General features: G+C 39.2%; 1 protein-coding gene across 1 annotated transcript in view; it reads left to right on the forward strand.

The window, feature by feature from the left end:
- The first annotated feature begins 12,832 nt into the window (after positions 1-12,832).
- chst15 (carbohydrate sulfotransferase 15) overlaps positions 12,833-18,198 on the forward strand; it is a 42,048-nt gene continuing 36,682 nt past the window's right edge. The window contains exon 1 of the mRNA XM_017310697.1: positions 12,833-13,065. The gene's annotated coding sequence lies outside the window, so the exon portion shown is untranslated. The remainder of the gene's footprint in view (positions 13,066-18,198) is intronic.

The raw sequence follows: 18,198 nt of genomic DNA on the forward strand, positions 1-18,198 counted from the left end.
ACCCAGGACAAGACCTGAAGCAATTGGAATCAAAAACAAATGCAAACCAAATTAGTAGAAACACAAAATAATGTTAGACAAATCAAAACCAAATTCCACATTGCCCCAACCCAGTCCTAAGGCTGTGCCCAGTAAGCTAATAAAAATAAGGAGCTATGCACTGTTCTGGTTCTGCACCGTTTGTGGGAGCATAATAGGCAACWGCACAGCAGCAATCTGCAATACCAAAAGAAAACAATGACGTTTCGGCTGACAATAATACAGACAGGTAGGGTAGTGACATCAAAAATCCATGTATCCTACCAGTATCAAATGTCCRCGATCCGAACCCTCTCACAGCAACCCGATGAGCACGGCGCCAGCGCTCATCTGACTGAGAGCCAACTGCAACACAACGGACCTGACAAACGCACTCAGATCGGCGCGCACACCCGGTGCCTACATACGCTAATGAGCCCGACAAGGCTGTGAACGGAAGTGAAGGTGGGGAACGGGGCCTAGATGTGTTCAAGGGCCCAAAACGGGTGGGAATTTACCACCACTGGATGTAAACTATGTTTTCCAGTAAAACCACCCGGTTACACTTAAAAATATATCTTTTGTCACTGAATCATATAGGCTATTTACTGTTCAATCTTTTAGTGATTTTCTTTTAAATAGTGGGTGTTCAGCTGGTAAATGTAGGCTCTTTAATAATCTTCTATTGACTTTTATCTTTGATGTAGTGTTGTAAAGTAAAAAAAMCCCTGAATATTACTGCATATAACTGCTGATGAGTTTTAAATTATTTTAGATAAAAGACTTTCACCCTCGAACTACCTTCCATAACTAATTTGAATCCTCAGTTAAAGTGAAATTCTTCTGACTGCATTCCACATCGGATGAGACACTGACTTCAGATCACTATTTTACAGAAGCTTGATTAAACAAATCCGCAATGACCCGTTAAGGCTTTTTAAAGTATGTATGTGCTTTTAATACACATACGGGTTGAAAACATAAAAATCCTTGATGTTGAAAAGAATTTTTTTTTTCTCCCTATGTGCAAGAAATCTTAATTCTTTCACAAAGGCTGATGTTACTTCACATCTATTATCCAACCACATCTTTTTTCAAAGTTTGGCTTGTATCCAAGTTCAATTCAACATTAAGAATGGAGAATTTAACTTAAGCCTGTCAAAATAAATGAAATATGACTTTGTCCATGGATTGACAGGCTATGGAATATCTTTAACATACTTTAAGAATTATGAGCAGAATGCCTTTTTTTTTAAGTACAGCCAAAATCAACTTCTGTGCAAGATATTATCTGATCATGTTACAGTAGAAAAATACATTGTATTAGACTTAAGTTATGAGACCTGTCAAAAAGACTATTTGAATGTGTGTCTGTGTTTATTCAAAATGTTTTTTTTTTTTTTTTTCTTCTGTAATCGGGCCTGGAGTGGAAACACAGGTGGGGAAATCTGCACCACGGAGGTTGAGTCAGAATGGCTGTGAGGCTGATGGTGCTTGAGATTAATTTAATGGCTGGTATCCAGGCCGGTGCTGTCTGCCTGGCAATGCTTCCTACCCGTCCAGGTTCCCAAAGTGCCGTCTGTCAGTCACAGACAGTGAGACAGCTGTCTCGTCCAGGTGCCAACCCGTGTTCCTCTGCCAGCATGGGTGACTTCACATCCTCTATAACCACTGACTTATTTTTACTAGCTGGAGAAACGTTAGGTGAGGGGGACAAGCACAGAGCTCAGCATTATTTTCAACTTCAGAAATTAGTTCTTTTAGTTTGCAGTAATAAATCGCAGCACAAACATGGAGACAATCAATTGAAAAGTAAGTACTATAATACACTTTCCATACATGTACCTATTACAGGTGATTCTTTGCCTGTTATAGGGTCATTTTATCCATTGAGCACCTGCAGTCTGTCACTCATTGATGGAGAATAAAGTCAACCTGGGCTTCCTGAAAGCCTCAGCAGACCTAAAGGACGGAGGCATCCATRCCATGCTGCATTGATGCAGTACTTCATGCAAAAACAGCCCCAGCCAAGAACTCATCACAGATTGTGTGCAGCACAAAGACATATTTTTCAACAAGCTTACATTTCTGCTTTAAACATCTTTTTTTTTTGTAGGTCTTAGGTAAAACTGAACTTTTCAGGAAAACAGAATTTATTAAACATTCTTGGCTACCAACCAGTTATTAACGCTTGACAAGTCTACATTCACGAACCGTCAGAAATTAAATGACAAGAAAAAAAAAAAGAATGGGAAATGTTTTTTTCTCTTTTTCATCCCGCCACAGCTTGAATCCCAGACAATGACCCTTCAGACAGATGTGACTCAGAAGAGGAAGTTAATTAAACCTGTTTCAAATGAAGCGCGGGTAGGGGGGATTCTCATCACCACAAATGGCTTGTCTTGTTTCATTATGTGTTGGCTGACTTCAAGTCAGTGAGTAATGGAGAGCTAGGATGTATGCGTTGTGTGCGCTCGTGAACTTTCAGTGTTTCAACGAGTCGCACACACACACACGCGCACACACACGCACACACACACGCACACACACACACACACACACACACGCACGCACGCACGCACACACACACGCACACACACACACACGCAAACAGGCATTCAATCACACCTGCTGTCTCCTGAGCATTATCATGATGGCTTGCTGTTTCACACTCACTCAGGTGTTGTAGCAGCAGACCCCACAGCAGCAGCAGCAGAACAGACTCTGCTGACTGAAAGATAAAGGAGCTCATGTCCAAGGTCATCACTCGCCTCCTGTTTCCAAGGCAAAGGTTCCAGAACTCTCCTCAGGTTGCTTTCAACTTATTTACACAGCACTACTGATTAACACTGTAAAAAAGATCTAACAGCTTTGGACCACCATATGTTGTTTTTTTTTTAAACAAATGTGTAATTATAATATACAATTTCCAACAATTTTAATGTTGGAAATCAAACAGCTGTATTTATTGACACCCATGATATAATGTGTAAAAATAAAATAATCAAAAATCAATCTAATAGGGAGAAATACAAATCTCTTTCTCTTTCAACATCACATATTTGACAATTACTGGAGCTCTTCATATTATTACCTTTAAAAATCSCTTTTGCCAGACAGAATTTAAGCTTCCACTAATGACATTGCATAATTTTTACATTATGCCAGGTCCCCTCTTTTGCTCTCTTTTCTCCAGGTCACTCACTAAAATTGCTTTAAATGACAAGCTTCTAAAAGCATCCAATGAGCCTCTTGCCTAATTCTGGCTGGATATTTGATCGTTTTTCGCGAAAGAATTGGTAGAGTTCATTTAAACTGGTTGGCTTTATGGAACAGATTCCAATTTTTATCACAGTGCATAAATTCTTCACAGGTTAAAGATGGAACTAATCCAGAGGTTAAATATTAAACAACTTTATTCATTCATAAACCATACTTGGACACCTTGTGGTGTGCTTTGACTCATCCATGCATCTTGTGGGAACCATTCGGGGGTGCTTAAAAACTCTTACTCGTACAATTTGCTGCCTATTTACCCGAAGCTCCTCCTTGGGCCTTCAATTCCCAGGATATCAATCCCCCAGCCAAGCTCCCATCCCAGAGGATACCCCTCTCTCACACCTTCCCCCTCAAAGCTCYGCAAGACTAGCAGCAGCAGGAATTTAGCATCTGCTGAGTTCATCATATTAAAGGAAGTGGAAATCTACTGAYTTTACAGGTACGGATAAAAGAAAATAAAGAGAAAATTTTCTCTAACGTGTAAGTTCATCTTTGTTCTGCATGATGCATATTATTACATATATTCTAATTGAAGCAAATCCTAAAATATCACTTTTCTCTCAATTTTTTTCACTCCTCTGGATTTTCCGTACCACTGTAAAAAAACAAAACAAAACAAAACAAAACAAACAAACAAAAAAAAAACGTGCAGTTGGATTCTGCCACTCCTTTTCTTCTCATAGCCTCAGGCGGGCAAAGTCCTTACAGCCAATTAGCTCAGACAGCAACAGCCTCCAACACGAGCTGCGAGGAGGGCATGTAAAAAGATTTACAGCTTTAAGAGCCAAATCCACCCTCATGTCTTATCTCTCCCCCCCCAGGGGTTCGGCCACCGTACAGAGGAGGAGAAAGGCTTTGTTGCTGAATAATGGTGGGTCTGGAGGCTCTCACTGGGGGGAAATAGTGGAAAGATGCCTCTGTGTCCAACAGCGGGAAACTGGGCCATGGAGCTGAAAGTGGGTGCTCCTCCTTGTCACTCAACGCAGACTGAATGGACTCAGGCAGCCCACAGTAACCTCACATTTTCCATGCAACTCCCTGTTTACATAGAAATGCATATTAGAGCTTCTTGTCAGCACTTTGGTTCTCCTTCGTACTAACTCCTCTGCAAATCTGTCTGATGAGCCGAGCTCTAAACTGACATCTGGAACTTGTCCCACCTCTGTTCTTTCCCCTTCTTTGTTTTCAGGTACATACTGCCAAGTGTTTGTTTAGATTTCATTTCCGCTCCTTTGCAGCTCGTCTCTCTGAGGCTCTTGTTCTGGCACACGCAATGGCTGGTGGGCAATAATTCATTTTTTGTTTACAAGCAGACTACAGACACTGCAAATTAACCTTCAGCCACCACTACAGTCTGAAAAGACAAGCGGAGAGAGTGTTATGTTTTTTTTTTTTTTTTTTAGACAAAGTTAGCTGAAAAAAAGGGAGCAATTTGCAGGAATTTTAATTATACATATTTTGTTAAACCAACAAGAGGACATTTGAACCCCTTCTTTTCTTCTACTTATCCAAGTAGAAGTTTAAAAAACTTTCAGACAATTAATTATTATGCAATTCTGCTAGATTCTCAGCTCCCTTCAGTKCTCCAGTCATTCGTTTCCCCCATTGAGATGCACTTCATGCAGGCCAATCAGAGAACAGAAGGAGGAGTTATGARCGTAACTGACGTCGAGTTTCTGCACTATTTGTTTGTTGTTTCAAAAAAAATTCAAATTCAAATTGTTGGTTTTTKAACTATCATATTTTGCATGGAATCACAAATTCAAAATATCTATCTTCAGTCACTGAACAGATAGTTCTTCGACAAAAGAWCTTTTGTCCCTCCTCACAGATCCCAGACCTCTGCCGTCTTAAAGGACACAGCTATTGTCAAGAGCAGGGGGAAGTATCAAAACCGCCATTGAAAGCTAATCATTCCGTRGCTTCTTCATTTTCCGACAGTTGTTTGGAGAAATAAAGCAAACAATGTATGAACAATCTCAAGCTAAAATGCTTACTTTTGAAGCACTGAGCTCTTAAAGGTAACTTWTCTGCGAATTAGCACTGTGAACGTGGCTAACTTCTGCTGTCATACCTTCCACCAGCAGCTAGCTGTGTTGTAGCGCTCACAACAGCTTAATGTAAACATAAAYAGTAACAGTAGATATGGTTTTACCTGTGTTAGTTTTTCTTTTTCTTTTTATCTCCATTCTTCCCAGAAACACTGCAACAGTTTATTGCCAAGGCAGCCCGTCATCCTGCGTTTATGGGTTTTGCTGTTCCTTTTCAGCTTTTTATGTATTTTTTTTGCATGGATTCATTAATCTTAGAAACCCTTCTTTTGGCTTGTGGGTTTTCAATCTACAAATTAAGTAGTAAAAATGTTACAACACTTGTTGGAAGTGTGGATATCATTATTATATGTGTGACATTAACAACCAAAAGCAATAAAAACCATATAAATGAAGGAAATAGTTGAGAAGATTTTCGAAAGTTTGATTAAGCTACATTTGGAGGATTTATATTAAAAAAAAAATTAAATATCAAGAAATAAATTATGACAATTGTAGTTTTAAGCAATATTGGAGGAAGGAACCCCTCTTTAACGTTTATAATTCTATTTTTTTTTTTTTTTCAGAAATACTGCAGCATACACTGTTATGATAGTCACATAGCCCTGCTTTTAACACAGGACATCATAGTGTGGGATGACAGAGTTTATTGCTTTGCTGGAGTGGCCAGTCGCGGTGTGTCAGTGGAAATTTGCTTTGACCGCATCAGCCCACATACAGCCCTGTGAGGGTCTCTTTTTTGCCTGTCATTGCAGTTATAAGGTTAGAGAAAACGTGGTCCCTGAATACTCTCTATGATCATGTTTCTTTAAAGTGGAAAGTATGAATAGCACWGGAAACTGCCTTCTGGTCAGTGCGGATCAAGTGCTGCAGTCGGTACAAAGTGTCTCATAACATCCAGGCAGAGTTTCCTTCTTGTTTATGTGAGAAAAAAGGTCAGTAACTGGCTGGCAGCTGCACCCTCAGCCACACAGAGAAACAGAAAAGCTCCCGGTTTTCACAAACTGATGTGAGGAGGAAACCAGCAGCAGAATCAATTAACTCCCTTATGAAAATAGGTGGGTAGTAACTAGTTACATTTACTTAAGTAACTTTTTTTGGGGAAAAAAAAAATAGGAATAATACTTTTACTTTATTATTATCATGAAGTATGACTGCTCGTACTTGAGTAAGACCCATTTACTTCACCAGGTATTTGCATACTCCACCCACTGTGAGCAATTTCAGTGAATGAAGAGCAAATCTATTTTTACCAAAACTGAGAGACGTGGGAGAGGGCAGCAGCGTGCTGCTCAATTCGTATGAAGGCAAAGAGAAACTGGTCAGAGGTGACGAGAGGACGGGTGGAGCCGTACACAGAGCAATCCTGRATGAAAAGCCATCAGAGGCTGCAAGACCTGTAACTGGGGTGGAGGTTCACCTTCCAGCAGAAAAACAGTAACMCTAAATGTACCTAAAGGCASAGAGTAACAGTGAGATGTTGTGATGAAAACATATTCATCCATTAGAATGTCCAGACCTAAATCCAATTAAGAATGAATTAGGAATCCAATCTAAATATAAGCTTAAGCGAAAGAATTCAAATACATACCATTTTCCTTCCACTTTGAAATTCTGCACTCTTTTGTGATGGTTTATGACATAAAATCCATATAAAATACATGACTTTGTAGTTGTATCATGGCACAATGTGAAAACGTTCAAAGCGTAAGAACACTTTTGCAAGGCCCTGTAGATTCACATGGTAGTCCCTATCTGCTAGGTCTGAGTCATGTCAATGCACATTCATTTTGATTCTGATCTTAAACTTTGAAAAGCGYGACGAAGCTCGTGCGGATGCAYGCMGGATGTGGGAGCGAGATTAGGTGGATGCGAGTATTGATCTCTCCATTTGACGCTACGTGTCGTTTCTCACGTACRTACAGGCATGAAGAAGAGTCAAGGACAGTTCAAACGTGATTTGTCTTSACAGACAGCCTCATTTTTGATAGGAAAGAATCAGCTCACATTCAAAAAGAAAACTATATTTAAAAGAAACATCTACTGCTGCACTGCAGTGATAAAGTAATACAAAAAAAAGTGCTTCTTATTCTATTATTAGAACTGGATAAGGGCCAGATACTGTAACACAAACTTCTGCTCATGCATATTCATGATTTACAGTGAATCTCTAATTGTGGATAATTTATGACTAAGTTTCACACATGGGACTGCAGATCTCTGGCCTCTTTAGAGATATCATTTATCAGCCACACACTACTGACGACAGTGTTTAATCATACTAACTTCTCTGATTAATTATGCAGTCCAAATTAACTTGTGGGTTTTCATACACCTCTAATTAAAATGTATCGAACCCTTGAAATGAAGCTCTCTAAAAGATTGTGTTGCGTCTGTCGTTGTAATTCATTGTTTCTTATTTGTCGCATCATGTCCATTGCAAACAAAACAAAAAAGCGTTTAAAGAAAAACAAGTATTTATACGTAATTCAAAACCAAACACTTTCTTAATTGTGCCAAATTAGTTGCGAGGAGTCACACGTCTCACTCACACTCCTGATCATTTGGCGAGCCTTCTCGCTATTTTCAACCACTCTCTCACCCGCGTTTCAATTTACAAGCCCTTCTCATCCCAACCTTCATCCTCATCCAGTTAATGTCCATCCCAYTCTTTTCAATTCATCTCCTCCTCTCAATCCCGCTCTCTGAACACTTTTCAACTTAATTTCCACCTTCATCTCTCTTAATCCATTTTCATCCCACTCATTCTCACCACTGCTTCTGAGACTCAATTGTTCACGTCTCTTGCCTCATGTACTTATTCATCTTCACAACCTTTTCATCCCACTCATCCCTTCCAAAGAGTTTTTTTTGTCCCTCTTATCTGTCTTTATCCCCCATTTTCCCATGTATTCTTCCTATCTATTCTTTATTACACTTCTTTTTCCCCTCCAGTCATTCTCATCCTTTTCTCYAACTCATTTGATTCTCAGCATCCTATTCTTTCCCAAGATACCCTTTTCGTCCCGCTTCATAATTCTCCTCTTTCAACCAATTTTTCATGGTAATTTATATTTAAATACACTTTAGGATTTTTTTTTTAACTATACAACAGGTATAGTTAAAAAAAACTATACCTGTAAAGAACCACAAAAAATAAAAACAAAAAGTTGTCTGAAGCTGATCCATACGGTCAAACTGTGTTGCTTTTACATTAACAATGCAAATCATTTTACCTAGGATTTAGATTTTTTTTTTGTGGCCCTAATCCTTTTCCGTACTCCTTCAGTACCATTTCGGTAAAAAAAACAACAACAAAAAAACAAAACAAAGAACACACTTTTTAGATTTCATCATAGTTGAGAATCACAAGACTCTCCAGATGAAGCYTAGCCATCATTCTCTTTCCTCTTTGATTATACTTTTGAATTTCATTTCTATGTAGGGGTCTTTATAATAAAATTATTTAATAACAATGCAACAATTTTATGAATCTTAAAAAAAAAAAAAGATTTACAGGATTTTAAAACTTTGAACCATGCAAGCTGCTTTATATCAACCGCTTCCTGGTAGAAAAACGTAAAGACCGATGCTTTAAAAGAAGCTGTAAACATCCACAGCCTATTGTTTTGTGTTTGGATCTTTTTATTTGTCTTTGTCTTTTTCAGGCGTTGGGCTATATGAGGCTGTTTTTCATCCTCAGATTTGAGCCTATCAAACTCTCTGGGCTGTTTGAGACAAAACAATCTGCTGTGAAGCCTCCCCTCCTCTCMCTCCAATATGGTTGCACCTCACACATTTCTGCACGGCACAGAAGCAGGTAGCTATTACTGCTGGAGGCAGATGCTCAGGGGGGGGTACAGCCAGCACACACATTCTATTTTATTTTATTTTTTATATATTTTTGCAAGCAAGGTCAGACAGAGGCATGAAGGACTGCAATGCTTTACAAAGCACCACAAAGCTTTACAGTGGCTGCCTTCGCCATCAACCTTGAAAATAAATTGATATTTTTCAAACAGCCCCCGAGGCAATCAGTGGCTTTTTAAACTCAAACTTCACCTGGCACAGCTTCATCCAATAAGACCCTTAACTGTTTGACTAACATTGTGACCAAAGCAGACAACAACCAGTCCCTTTCTTGACATGCTTCACAAACAGCTTGATTGTAAGTGTATTGCTCTGTCGGTGTTAAATAAGTGCTAAATTTGTATTCATCCTAGAGTCTCGCTTAGCACAAGCATGGCGTTCATTCACTATAAAACACAGGTGCATTTCAATCATTTAGAACGTCTTCAAAAAGTAATTTTATTCCCATAATTTAGCTCAGAAACTTTTACTTTGTCTATTAAWTGCATTTAAAGCACATAGAGTGATCCAGAAAAAATGTGTATTTCTTTCAATTGTGATAGTTGTGAGAGGCGGGCGCAMTTACGTATCACCGTGTGTTGATCTTTCACAATAACRTYCTAACGTAGCCATAATCTCATTTACTGSAGTCCAAGAATTTTAAGTCTTTAAATTGGAACTTTGACAAACACAAAATATTAACAAGTGCTCAGACATGCTCATCACAAAWCTAAGAAGATGAGTAATATACAAGCTGGAAAGTACCAGATACTAGCAGCTGCCAGAGTTCCAAGAAGTTAAACCGTGCTTAGCAACAAACACATCAGCTCAAAGTTCAGAAATCCAAACATTTTCACCAAAGGTTCAAGACCAACATACAGGAAAAAGTCTGTATTCAATGGAATGTATGATTCATTCAAGCATGAGGTCAGCACCCACTCTTTTTTTTTCCCCCAACCTCGTTCACCAACACCCACATGCTAAATGTATTTCTTATCTCAGTTGACCATCTTGCTGGATTCTTTGGAATATTTTAATCTCCGGCTATTAGGCTAAATAAAATAATAATAAAAAAAAGACAAAGAAAACCAAGAAAATGTATTTCACTCGAGAAAAGAGAAGCGGAAATATGAGGGAGGACGACCTGCTGCTTTCTTGTTTTTATCTTTTGTTGTGCAAGTGGATAGGGCAGTAAATTTRAACATAAATCYTTTTGTTTTTGATGCTCTTTAATAAACCTCACTGACGTTTACATTTTTGTAAGCAAGTGTGGAGGGTTAGAATGTACAGTAGAGTCAAAGAAAAACGGTCTAATAATAAGGACTTTCCCTCTAAATGTACTGTTTCTAGTCATTTATCGTTAATATCAATATTTGGTCAATGCAAGAGGTATTCAGGATCATTCAAATTTACTGAACAYGAGGCACTAAAGAAACAATGAATGAAACAATACACAGGAAGACTGCTGGCTGGTTAAATGGACAAAATGATGGATTTGGCGAGGGGCTGTCAAAACTGAAGAGCATTTAAGCTGTGACAGTGATCACAGGGTGAGAACCAACTGATTCACACACACACGCACGCGCACACACACACACACATGCGTGCAAAAAAAAAATAAAAATACAATAATTGCAAAAACAAAAGCAAACATCACTGTTGCTATTGTTTGGAAGACAATKTTAAGAATGAAAAACCTTGATGGGAAAAGAAAAGAAGAAGAAAGCCAGAGACTCATRTGAGCTTCTGGCAAAGATTTTCTAAATTCTTTTCATATCATCTTACTTTTCAAAAATGAGGCTGAGGATGGCTGCGGCTTTGGAGCGTAATTGTCTGCAGATGTGGCACAAAGTGCAGACAGAGTGATTCAAATATACGCCCTGGATGAGTTGATTAAAGCGATGACCTACAATTACACACTCACCTCCTGATGAAGCCGTTCTCTTTCGTTCGGATTAATTTCACTCGTTTTAGTGCGATCCAGCACACTAAACTTCATGTTGCGAGGAGATCAAATTCCTTAAAAAAATCCACGAAACCGCTTCAGTTTGTTGTTTATTTCAATAAATATAGGGATATTGGGCATGCTTGAGATGATTGGCTTTGTAGACGAATGAGCTGCCGTGACCACATCAATATCGTGGTGATAAACTTGGTGAGTGCAGACTCGGCAGAAAAAGCTGAGAAGCATATCTGAAACCCGTAGTGAGACCACATATTTCCTAACCAAGAGGTCTTTTATTTTTGTGACTCACCTTGATGCTGACCAGTCACTGTAGTTATAAGCAATGGTTTGTGTACTTCTGATTTGTCCAAGCGCCTCAAAATGAATCACTTCCCTTCCGAGTTCATGCACTTAGATCATTCTTTTGGCATTTTGTCACGCCTCCTATTTCGTTGGGATTTTCATCAAGTTATCTGCTTCACACAAGTAAGCAGATGACACACATAAACATCCTCATCCTCACTGTGAAACATGCTGGGGTCAGCATCATGCTGTGTGGATGCTTTTCTACAGGAGGCACAGAGAAGCTTGGGAGGGTGTGGAAGGATGAATGGAATTTAATAAATAGTAATCCTAGAGGAAACCCAGTTGCGAAGCTCTGAGACTGGGGTGGAGGTTCATTTTCCGTCTGGACAACAACCTTTTAAATATAGCAAGGGGCTTAAACAGAAAGGTACAAATCAAAGCATGTTGCGTTAGAACGGTTCAGTCAGAGTCCGGGTCCAAATTTAACTGAAAGTCTGAGGCAAGGCTTGATGACTGGTGCTCACAGATGGTATTCAGTCAACCTGACTAACCTTGAGCTGATTTCCAAGGAAGAACTGTCATCTGTAGAAGTGTAAAACTATTAAAGACATACCGCCAAAAGACTTGTAGCTGTAATTCCTGAAAATTACAGCTACATGAAAATCAGTTTTCWTTTTTTTTTTTATTCACTGTTACATAAAATCACGTGGGTCGTCTTCTTCTTCATCCACAAACCGAGACAATAGCAACTTTTTTTTTCCCAGAGGCGTTGTTCTCTTAACAAAGCCCGACTGCTAAAGTAAAACCATTGACAGTAAAAAACCATGTTTAAAATAACAAGTTTTTAAAAAAACATGTTTTAAAAAAAATATGTATTATTTTACCCCAACTTGCTGACAAAACATTTTCCGTTTTAGGTCTGGCAAAGTTATCAAAAAAAAGAATCCTAATCCCCTTCATCCACTTTATATTCCTGTTTGTTCTTGTCCTTTACTTTACTCTTCAGATCTTGAGCTCCAGTTGGGCTTCAAGTTCATCAGGGGAGCTGCTGAAGGAACCGGAGTCATCCCCACACTGTTGGGGGTAGGGTTCAAAATCAGATATTAGAATAAAGAAAACCAGGACGGCAGTGTGTGTTATTTTAGAAAATTCTATGCTTAAAAACGGTGTATTTGGTTTATTTTATTTTATTTTTTTCTTCAAAATATTTCCGCACGCTGTGATTGCTATAGTCGGTCGTGGGGGATGTCCTCTCCTGTCTCACCCCTCACCCTCAGCACCAGCAAACAGAAACAGAAAAAGAGAGAGAGAGAGAGAGAGAGAGAGAGAGAGAGAGAGAGAGAGAGAGAGAGAGAGAGAAAGAGAGAGAGAGAGAGATCCTTCCTCCGCTCATACCGAGCGCTCCGGAGACAGAGACAGTCACATATGAGAGTCCACAACTTGTTCTTCTGTGGCAACCGTCAGAAGGGAAGGGAAGTAATAATGACACGGATTTATAAATGTTATTAAATGCGCGGGCAGCGATCGGCATGGGAAAACACGATCAGGCGATGAGAAGTTGTTTCATCCGGCTGATCGTGTGAGCGCTGCTGCCGGCTTCCAGCAAGAAAACTCATGGTAGGCTTAATTCCTCGTATTGTTAATGTTGTATCACCGCTGCTTGCCTTTTATTTTTCAAAAGCCAAATCTTGACATTTTGCCCCCCCTCCACCCCCTGATTGCATGAGTCTGTGAAGGGAGCTGGTGCAGAGATGGAAAAGTTTTTTTGGGGGAACTGATCTGACTCAGTATGTGTCTCTGTTTGTTCCTACAAGCGGAGACATCACCTAATATAACGGAGTCCTTTCAGCGATCAGGCGCCCGCTGCCTGCGCGCAGAATGAATGGATCACTATGTATTCTAATCAAACTTGTCTCGTTTTGCTGCGATTTAAAGTGGAATACTGTTATTGTGTGTAAAAAAAACAAAAACAAAAAACAAACAAACAAAAAAAAAACGATTTAAATCTGATCAATCAGATTTGCTGGAACGGTCCAGAATAAATGATTCAGAGGCGATTTATAAATTTTTTAATATATATATAAAATAAAATTTTGCTGTCATTTATGAGAGAAACAAAAGGGTTTTCTGTTGACCAATGAGAGCATTGGAAACATGAAGAAGCACCAAGTGGTCCTCTGTCCGAGCAAAGACTCCCACCAGACCACATACTGTTAGAAACACATGTGAGGATGTCTGGAAGCATTTCCATCAGATTTTAAAGCTACCAACCAGACATCCCTATCAAATAAATCAAACAGCTTGTCATCTGTAGAACCTCCCATGATCAGTTTATTTATTTTTTGTGTTACTTCTGCTATTTGCTGTAAATTGCTGCTTCATCAAAAATAAAAATCCCCTCTGAAGAAAATAAGCCTTCACAAACAAATGACATAAGGCGAAACTGGATTTACTGGCTAAATCTGTGCTAAAAAAAAAAAAAAGGAACTTGACTTTGTTTCCCTCTTTTCTTCCTGTATACAGACGTTTTGATGGGAAGTAAAATTGATTTTCTTTCAAAGAAATTTGTATATGTCAAAGAACGGGCAAGAGAGTTGTGTGGATTTTAGGAAATTCACCGCAAAAAAGCAGCTTGTGAGGAGGATCGGAGCAGACTTGAATGAAGACATTTTAGCTTCAAAGATCTCCAGCAATCATTTTATTCTCAGTTGGTTGTCTAAATATTTTGTATGTCTGTCTATCCATTATCCATCACTTAATCCATAATTGGTTTGTGGGTGTGGGGGCAGGGGGTGGCAGCCCGAGCACAGCGGTCCATACTTTCCTCTCCTCAGTGACTTGGGCCAGCTCCTCTGGGGGAATCCCAAAGAGTTCCCAGGCCAGGGGAACTCCACAGCCTGTCCATAGTGTCTTTGGTCTCACTTTGGGTCTCGTTCTGGTGGGACACACCCTGCGCACCTCACCGGGAATGTGTCCAGGAACATGCCTGACCCAGCTTAACCGGCATTTTGGGAAATATTTAATATATTTCATTCTATCTGTATGAAAACATCAAATTTTGGTGAAATACAGTTCAAACCACTGTTATTTCTATGTTTGCTGTGACATATGTCCTTTGCAATTCAAATGAAAACCAAACCTGGCTGCATAAGTGTTACACCTTTAAACCGACACTTTGATTCAGTTTCACCATTCAGTTGTTTTGAGTTCACAACTAAAATCAACTAAGGTGAATCTGATTAACCTAAAGGGAAATTCAGCATGATGATTTTCCTGACATTTGCTCTGCGTCTTATAGCTAAAAGCATAGTTTGCATAGATACTTCAAATGAACAAAAGGATGTCATAATAACATGTTTTATACTTCAGACTAACAGGAAATGAAATATAATGAAGTATTTAAACAAACAAAATTTTTTTAGCAACTTTGGTCAATAGAGATGAAAAAAATAATCTAAACTGAAATCATTCAAATGCATTTATCTTTTCTGGATTTTTTTTTAGCTATGCCAGTAGTTGCATCATTTTCAAGCTAATATTTGGCTCCAATCTCAGCGCCTAAAAGATTTTTAATTTGCTGCACTTGAGCTTTCAATTAATCACCCGTGTGTCACCTTTTTTCTTTTCTTTTTTTTTTTTTTTTTGCTGAGTGTGGTTTCAAACGTAAAGGTAAACGTGAAACGAGCACAGCAGAATTGGGTGAGAATAACTGGAATGCTGAAGCACATTGTAACTTCTGTGTAAATGTACTGACAACAGCTTAAACAGCAACATATTTTTTATTTTTAGCTTATACTACAGTTGTCCCTGAATTTGAATTCATTACCATACATTACAACATACCAATAGTGACAGTTTGCCTGTGGTCGTTTCAACCTAAGCGCATCCTGTCTTTTTAAAAAAAATGTTTTTATGAATTCTCAAGAATCTTTAACAGTGACCGGCAATATTAACCATTGTACTCCAGTTTTGTGCATCTGAAACTGACAGGAAGTAAAAGATAGGCGCCGAAACCTATAGCCAATTAAGAAACATGAAGTCTCCATGCAGAATGTACCTGTGCACCTTACTCAGCGTACAGCCAACATGCCAATAGAAGTTTTATGAAAAAAAAAATGCAATGTGACTCCTACAAAGCTTAATATATCTTATTGTGATTTTATTTGATAAACCCAACACACATTAGCACAAAAGTATGAAGTGAAAGTAAAATAATTCAGGGGTTTTCATCATTTTTTTTTTTTTACAAATAAAATTTAAAAGGGACAAAACTGTGCCTAGCATCCATGAAACAATACCTGGGGGAACAACTGTTCACTGCAAGTTACACCTTCCTCCATACGTTTACTGCGGCTACAGCTACATGGCTTGTGGCGAATGTCCACACATTTTCACAAAGACCAGATTTGTGGAGTAAGTGATGAGCAGTTGTGTCAACAGATTCTTCCACCTGAGCTACAGCTCTCTGCTTGCTCCCTCAGAGCAAGCAGAGGGAGCACGTACAGGATTTAATCAGGATTTCTGATTAAATCCTGTGTGTACGGGTGGATGGGCATTTCTTGTTAGGTTTTGCAGTTGCGCTTCATTGTTTTCATTATCATAAGGTGGACCGAACTGGTTAAACTGCACAATATCCCTCCAATGAAAATTTGATCCAAATCGAGTTAAGTCAGGCCAGCATTTATAGGCCACATCGGCTGTTGCGTAACAATGCTCTTTTACATGATGCAACAAGAGATTTGCTTGCGTGCGCGACGTCGTCGGCGCGTGCAGCTAACTTCCTTGCAAGTTGATAAAGACCGTGTGGGGAAGCTGAGACACACAGTTGGCATTCTGAATGTGAAGGGGATTTTCTTCCTCGTTGAAATGTATTATTATACAAAGAGTGGGATGGGTGATTAGGATGATTTAGACTGGGTGTAGAGTGCGTGGTCTCCAGCTGGCACAGCTCGGGTTCTGCTTCCTTTCGTTTCATCTCTCCCACGAGCTGATTTCTGCGGAGCGCACAAGTATGTTTGATGAATTTTTCTGCCAATACAAAAGCAGAGCTGCAGAACCTTTAGCTCAGCGTTGATTTAGATGTAGCATTCTTCATAAGCAGTTGATGAAGCATTCAGTCACAGCAAACATACACACAGCTTTGTGTGCCTCCTGTGTCACTTTTGAGTTTTCAGTCACATATAAACCTGATGTTTTTTTTTTTTTTGTTATTTTTTTCAGACTCGTGATTTTAGGGGTAAACCCGCTGTTTGGTAGGAATTACTGAAACACAGACACAATGAATGTCTTCATTATTAAAATATTCACAAGAAAAGGTAAAAGCTGTGGGGACATACAGAGTTCCTGTGGAGTCAGAAGAAATATGGAATTTGATTTACATAACTTCCAGACGTGGGGTGACTGTGGCGACAGTGGTAGCAGATCATCCTGTAACCAGACGGTTTCCGATTTGTGGCACCAGTGCATTGCAGCTCCCGTCAGACAGCGTAGTAGCTTTCCACCATCAGAGTGTGGGAATGGGTGAATGACTGAATGTAGTGTAAAGCATTTTGGAGTGCTCTGGACTGGATGAGTGCTATAAAATACAGGCCATTTACCATGTCTATACATGCCAGGATGGAAAATATGGATGGCAAAGCTTTATTTCTAGCTTTTTTCCCCCATAAACTATTATGAAAAGTAAGCAATTCATCCATCCGTCCATCATGAACTTGTGTAGTTTTACTCTAAAACGTGTTACAAATAATGGAAACATTTGGGGGAAATATGAAAACTATGTTGCACCACCTCACAATTTAGGAGAACTTAATCATATAAAAAAAAAAATCTTTCTTTGATATTGTTTTATGAATAAAGCTTAAAATAATTTGTTATTAAGCATGTTAAAAGAGCAATATCCTTATCAGGTTAGCAGGTTTCTGTCACTTTGAACTAACGTAGAGCTGCAGACTCGATTTGTACAAGTTTAGAGGGAGGACTAAATAGTTTTCTTAGCAAAACATGCTAATTGAACTATAAGCAGCTGCTACGATAATAGACAACTTGCACTTGAATTACTGTGCCATCCTGCATTTAATGTCACATAGATTTAACACACTGCTGTTCTTGTTTACGCTTATGCTTTAATGTGCTTTAATTTTCCTCCAGGAGCACGCCATAAATCTTGAAATAGAAGCCCCGTTGGTGCGCTGATTTATCAAAATCAGCTACAGATTAGAAGCTGTAATAAACACAGCGCTGTGTGACCTCACTGCTGCTGCCAGGCTCCGTTTACCCCACATTTTTTCGTCTTTTGTGAGATAACAGGCCTGTCTGGGAAAATTTAACATCATTCCAGGCGACCAAGATTCTGCAACCAGAGACTTAAATAAATTCCAGGTTCTAGCCCTGGTTTGATAACTCTGGCACCTCTTTTATTTATTTTCTTTGCCATATCTTTTTTTTCTATCCTGAGATCTTGAAGCGGCATGCTGCGTTTCTTAAATGGAGCATCTGACCTCACCAGCAGGAGTCATTTTATTTCTGTCTCTGCGCCACCATGCCTAGAGTCTGTGGTGCATGTGGGGGTGCTCAACAGGTCGTGCATGACTGTCCCCTCATCTTCAAACCACATGGAGACATTTCCTTAGATTTCTAACATGCTCTGCCTGGTCAAACTGCAGTGATGTGTTTCTACAATGTTGAGCTGCTCCACTCTGACCAAGTCACAGGTAGAGATTGGAGAAGGATTGGAGGTGTACTGTAGTTTCA

The sequence above is a fragment of the Poecilia reticulata genome, linkage group LG19 (assembly GCF_000633615.1).
Source record: "Poecilia reticulata strain Guanapo linkage group LG19, Guppy_female_1.0+MT, whole genome shotgun sequence".
Lineage (NCBI taxonomy): Eukaryota > Metazoa > Chordata > Actinopteri > Cyprinodontiformes > Poeciliidae > Poecilia > Poecilia reticulata.